The sequence below is a fragment of the Camellia sinensis genome, unplaced genomic scaffold (genome assembly GCF_055761805.1).
Source record: "Camellia sinensis isolate YWXY unplaced genomic scaffold, ASM5576180v1 Unanchor10, whole genome shotgun sequence".
NCBI classification, from domain to species: Eukaryota; Viridiplantae; Streptophyta; class Magnoliopsida; order Ericales; family Theaceae; genus Camellia; species Camellia sinensis.
The window spans coordinates 2,516,704-2,522,744 of NW_028128988.1; the positions used below are offsets into that span (position 1 = coordinate 2,516,704).

Consider the following 6,041-nt stretch of genomic DNA (forward strand, 5'->3'; position numbering starts at 1 on the left):
AAAGCGCATGACTTTCCTTAGAGAAGAGGTAAGCAAACTTGCATTATCCATTCTCGCTATTCTCCTTCTCTCAAGAGCACTAACTTGATCGTCGGAGGGATTTTTCAGCAAATCACCCGCTGGGTAGCTCACCTTCATTGTGTTTCAGGCAGCAAGATGTCGTTTGAAGCAATACTAGCTGGGATGCAAGGAATATGGATGCGAAGAATATTTGCTCCCCGTATGAAAAATCTAGAAATCCCCTAGATATTGATTTGTGATTATGTAACAATTTTAAGCAGTATATAACAATCCCAATCAAACAATCAAGACAAATCAACACAACGATTTTAACGTGGAAAAACCACAATTGGACACCTCCAACTGTGATTAAAAAACCACGGGCAACAGCCACAAAACAATCCACTAAGAAGATTTAAAGGAATTACACAGGTATACTCTCAATTACCTAGCGAATCCACGCCTAATTGAACCAACCTCTATGTGTCTCTTCCAACCCCGTCTTCACCTCGGAATTGTCTTTACGATGAGCCACTCCAGAATCCACCGAAGCTTCAGCCTCGAATTCTTCAGAATCCACCGAAGAACAACTCTCTCTCTCTTGTGTATAACAAACAAAACCTTTGATAAACTCTCTTGAAAGCATGAGTTGAATACTCAATAAAACATCAAAGAAAACTAACAAAATATCCCCAGATATAAACCTTAAAAACCAAAAAGAAGATCTGGAGGACTTCAGGAGTAGTCTAGTTTTGGGAGAAAACCAACTACTTATAGAAAACCGAAAGTAATCCTAGATTTGGAAGAAAACCCAATCCTTATTGAAATCCGAAAAACTGTGTTCGCGCGGTCCGCTCGAGCGCCCAACAGCCCGCTCGAGCGGCTTCAGCAAAATATGCGCGTGATATAACAGAGGTCCACTCGAGCGCTAGAGAACCCGCTTGAGCGCGAAATCACACATCTCAGTACTTTTACAGGCGACCAAAATTGCTGGAACCAGGGATTCTCCGCTCGAGCAGGGTAATGTCCGCTCGAGCGGACAGGCAACTTGGAATGCATTTTTGCATTTTGCTTCGGGAGCGCTGCCCCTCGACCCCGCCGTGGCGCTGCCCTGGACCCGCCAAGGGGCGCTGTCCCTTGACCCCTGCGAGCTGACCGGGTAGCTCGATCCCCGACATAATCAGCGAAGTGGCAATCTTGAAAGTATTAACATCACAAACTTCTCTGCAAGGCACAATTCAGGTTGGATTCGCATATAAACTCTCATAGCCTCACTGAAATAAAAAGTACGAAAACAAATACAACTGAAAGGAGTTTTGTCAAACAGGGTTACCAAGAATAAAAACCTAACACCGTACAACACTTATGTGCATATTTTTCATAAAGAAATATTAAGAGTCTTAACCAATTGGACCAAGTTGAGACAAAGTCATAAATTCAATATCACAATCGAGCCAATTAAAAATACAGAGACTAAAATGACACAAAGACCAAAGTATAGTGATTGCCGTTGTAATTTTCCCTATAACTAAACACCACATGAGGGAAAACTAAAAGTCTTTTAGATGAAAACTAAAATAATGTTATAACTAATATCACAAAGGGTTATAACTAAAAGCATAAGAGTCTTGCGGCGTGAAACACATGTGTATCAATTTCGCACACAAAAAAAAAAAGAATGTATTATAAATTTCTCATATATATATATATATATATATGTGTACCTGTGTATCAATTTCAACTTTGGTATGTGATGTCACCCACAATCTGGAAATTTCATTGATCAGCAGTGGACTTTTGAATCCATTTTCTCTCTCCTTAATACACCTATAAGAAGGACCCTCCACCCTCAAACATTCCACAAACCATTCACCCCTTTCTAACCCATTCCACACTTCAAACTCACTCTCTCTCTCTCTCTCTCTCTCTCTCTCTCTCTGAGTAGTTTACTTTTCACTCGTAATTCTCTTGATTGGTGATATGGGTATTGAAGGAGAGAAGAGATATGGTCTGTTATTGGCATGCAAGGACTCAGTGTATGTGAAGGAGGTGTATGGTGGGTACTTCAATGTGTTTGTGGCAGCTTTTGGTGAAGAAGGAGAGAGATGGGACTTGTTTAGGGTTGTTGAAGGAGAGTTCCCAGACATGAATCAACTTCAAAACTATGATGGATTTGTGGTTAGTGGTAGCCCTTATGATGCTTATGGGAATGACTTTTGGATTCTCAAGCTTTGCTTTCTCTTGCAAACCTTAGATTCCATGAGAAATAAAGTCCTTGGCATTTGCTTTGGCCACCAGGTAATTCATTGTTCCAATTAAAAATTGTCAATAATAATGCTATCTACTCAGAAAAAATAATCAAAAAAAATTTATTATTATTATTTTTTTTTGGTATATAGCATTTGTGTTAAAATATACAGTTTATTGTAGTATAGCATGAAAAATTGAGATTGATTTAAATTTATCTTCATGTTTATTTTTGTAGGTTTTGTGTAGTGCATTGGGTGGAAAAGTTGGGTAGGCATGCACTGGTTGGGACATTGGGCTAAGAAAAGTGAGAATTGTCAAAGATTTTTCACCATGTGCCTTTCTTGATAGCTTGGATGAGATCCTACCTGCCCTTTCAATCATTGAATGCCACCAAGATGAGGTCCCGTCTCTCTCTCTCTCTCTCTCTCAATAATTCAGTTATAATCATCAACACTTGGGGGGCTAATTCTAAGTTCTAACAATAAAACAATCTATGAAACAGGTTTGGGAGGTCCCTGTAGGAGCTGAAGTGATAGCATTTTCAGACAAAACAAGAGTAGAGATGTTCATCATTGGAGATCACATTCTTGGAATTCAAGGTCATCCTGAGTACACCAAAGACGTTCTTAACAATCTCATTGATCGTCTTCTTACTAATGGCTCTATAGAGGTATTTACTATATGTTCTTCTATTTGGCTTTCAATTGCCATTAACTTTTTTTTCTTTTTTTTCTTTTTTTTTTTTTTTTGAAATTCTTTGCATACTGAATTTTAGTTGTATAATTACAGAAAGGATTTGCCGAAGATGTGAAGTCAAAATTGCAGTTAGCTGAACTAGACAGAAAATGCTGGCAAAGGATGTGCAAAATGTTTCTCAATGGGAGATAGAACAGAAATTGCGTTACATTAAATATATGTATGACCACATCAAACTTAATCAGACTAACTTTGTGTCCCTTTCCTGTGAAATTGGCTATATGAATCATGTTTCGCCATTTTATTATGTCGATAACTATGTACATATATTCCTTTTCCCCCTCACTTGTATCCCTCTTTTCTTTTGTTTACAAAATAAAATCAGCAAGATGTTAATGTGTGGGTGAAAATCTGATCACACTGCCTGCTTAGTAACCAACTGGAGAGCACAGGCAAAATAGATGGCTTCAGTAACCTGTAACAGAAAGAAAAGGCTCCGGCGGTGGTTCTTCCACCCGGGGGCACTCCGACGATCAAGTCAGTATATCTCTCAAAGATAATCAAGTGCGAAACTTAATACTTAAAACATAAATTGCATACCTTAGACCCACGGGGGTGCCTCTCTTTTATAATATACTCAATCCAAGTCCTACTAGAAGTATGACTTCTATGAACTCCAATTTAGTGCTTACTTTGGACTCTTTAAGAGATAAAGATAAACTCCCTAAGAGCTTTATCCTTATCTTGGTTAAGTCCCCTCTTCGTCTTAGGACTCTTGTCCATTATTCGTTTATCTCGGATTCCGATATCTTCGGAGTTAACCTCGGCCTCGCCGAGATCATCTCGGCGTCACGACCAGGACACGTGGCACCTCGGCTGACACGTCGGCGTCACCATGCCACGTGTTGGTATTAAGAAAATATATCCCCACAACTGCCCCCTAGGTTCACTTCGAGCCGTTTAGCCGAGATAATCCACTTCGAGCCGATGTATTCTCTTCGGAGAACAAGGTTTCGAACGTACTCTCCCACGTGCATGAGCTGTCATGCATATCTATCCGTTCTTTTCACGTGTATTGTCTTCATTGGGGCGTGTCTGTGACGCGCCTGAAAGCCGTCTGTCATTTGTCTGCGCTGTCTGACGCGTGCGTTGCTCTAGGCGTAATAAATGCCCTATTTTTGCCGTCGTTTCACGTTTTTGACAAAACTTTTCCTTGCCTCTTTCTTTCTTCACTTTCTTTCATTCTGGTTTCTTGCTCTCTCTCTCTTCGAAAGCTCTTTTTTTCTTCGAATCTGCCATTGCTTTAATCTTCTGAAACTGTCTTTAATCTTCCATTCTTGCGAAGCTTTCTTTGCTGTCACAACCGATTTCTGATCTCGGCGAATATTGCCCCGGCTTCATTTGTTCTAGTAAGATTCTGCTCCTTTCACTCTTAGCTCTCTTTATGTGCTTTCGTTTGCCTGTTGCTATTATCGCTTTTGTCCAAAGCCTTGGATTTATTTGTATCTTGAATCATGGCTACGTCTTGAACACTTGCACTATTTCACCACTTTTCTTGCCACTGTTCTTGATTTTTTTTTTCTGTACTTCTTTTGTTTCTGAGAACTATACCTTTGTTCTTGTATCTGAAACTATGTCTTTGTTTTCTGTTTTTCGTATCTGTCCCAGATCTGTGCCTTCGATCTTGATCTTTATAGTTCTTAGGCTTGAGATTTGTGTGTAGAACCTTTAGGTTTTAGAGAAAACTGAAACAAGCCTTATCAGTCCTTTCCTAGGCCTTTGGCGAGGTTTTTGCAATCCTTCTAAAACGCCCATCTTCTGAAACATACTCCTTTTTGTTTAGGCCGACGTAATGGGTATGTGGAGGCATAGGGTAAATACCCCAACAAAACTCGAATACTTTAGGCAGGAATTCTCTATCCCAGCCGATGTTCATCTTAAGCTAGCTGGGGATAATGATACCATTATGCCCACAGACCATACGATGCCCTTTCCTATAGTAGCTTTCACCGAATGTGGACTTCGGCTTCCACGTTATCCCTTGTTTCGCGAAGTTCTTCATTTCTATAGGCTGAACCCCATGCAACTTACTATCAACTCCTACAGGGTGATTAACGGTATTATAGCTTTAGCTAGGCAGGAGAATCTTAGGATCACCCTGGCCGGCCTTCAGTACTGTTATACAATGTGCCCCCTTAACCTGAAAGATAGGGGCTTTGTTTATTACCTTAAGCCGAGATCTACCGAGTTTAAAATTGTAGCCGACCTCCAAGACTCCAACAAGGGGGCTGGGATGACTTTCTTATTGCTTCGGGAAATTGGAAATTTGGCCCAGATGAAGATGTCCACCTCTACCCTCTTCCTCGAACAATTACAGAGGGCAAGGGTAAGAGCCCAGTGCCAATGCTTAGTTGTTTTTATTTAAGTCTTTAAAATTTGTCTGTTTCTAATGTCTGTTTGCTTGTCCTGCAGATTTTCATCAACCACCAAAGAACTTCCGTCAATCCTTCTTCCCTGGTCAAGATTTAAAGAAGCTTCTTGGTCTTCCAATCCATAAGCGTAAGGCTCCCCTGTTGCTGAACTTCATTCCGACATATAAATCTACTTTACCCGACGTCCCAAAAAGGAAGAAAAAGAGTCTTTCTCCTCCTACTGCCACAACTGTAACTGCGTCTTCATCCCGAACAGATCAAGGATCCACCTCTGACCCAGCCGATCTTCCATCCACTTCGGCCCCCTACTTAATACCAATTCCAGAACGTAAACGTCGACGAAGACTTGTAAAGACTGCCGAGATGGTTCGTCCAAGGCCTGTCATTCAAGATCTTCTTGCCGACCTTCCAACCGACGCTGATGCTGAACCATCGCATGCGATGCCCCCACCAAAGCCAAAGAGAGTAAAAAAGGCTCAGCCCAAGCCCAAGGCTACTGACGCCGAGGTTGAGGATGCTTTGCCTATCTCCCAGCTAGCAGAAAGCAAAAAATCAACCTCTGCTTCCACCAAGAGGTCTGCTGGAACCTAACCCTCGGGGTCCACACAATTAAAGAGGCCAAGGTCATCGTCTGCGACGACCTCGGCGTCCAAGAAGCCCGAC

The 6,041-nt window shown here is 41.3% G+C and overlaps 1 pseudogene; it reads left to right on the forward strand.

Annotated features, from left to right (window-relative positions):
• The first annotated feature begins 1,733 nt into the window (after positions 1–1,733).
• LOC145814470 (gamma-glutamyl peptidase 5 pseudogene) lies at positions 1,734–3,284 on the forward strand (annotated as a pseudogene).
• The last annotated feature ends 2,757 nt before the right edge of the window (positions 3,285–6,041 follow it).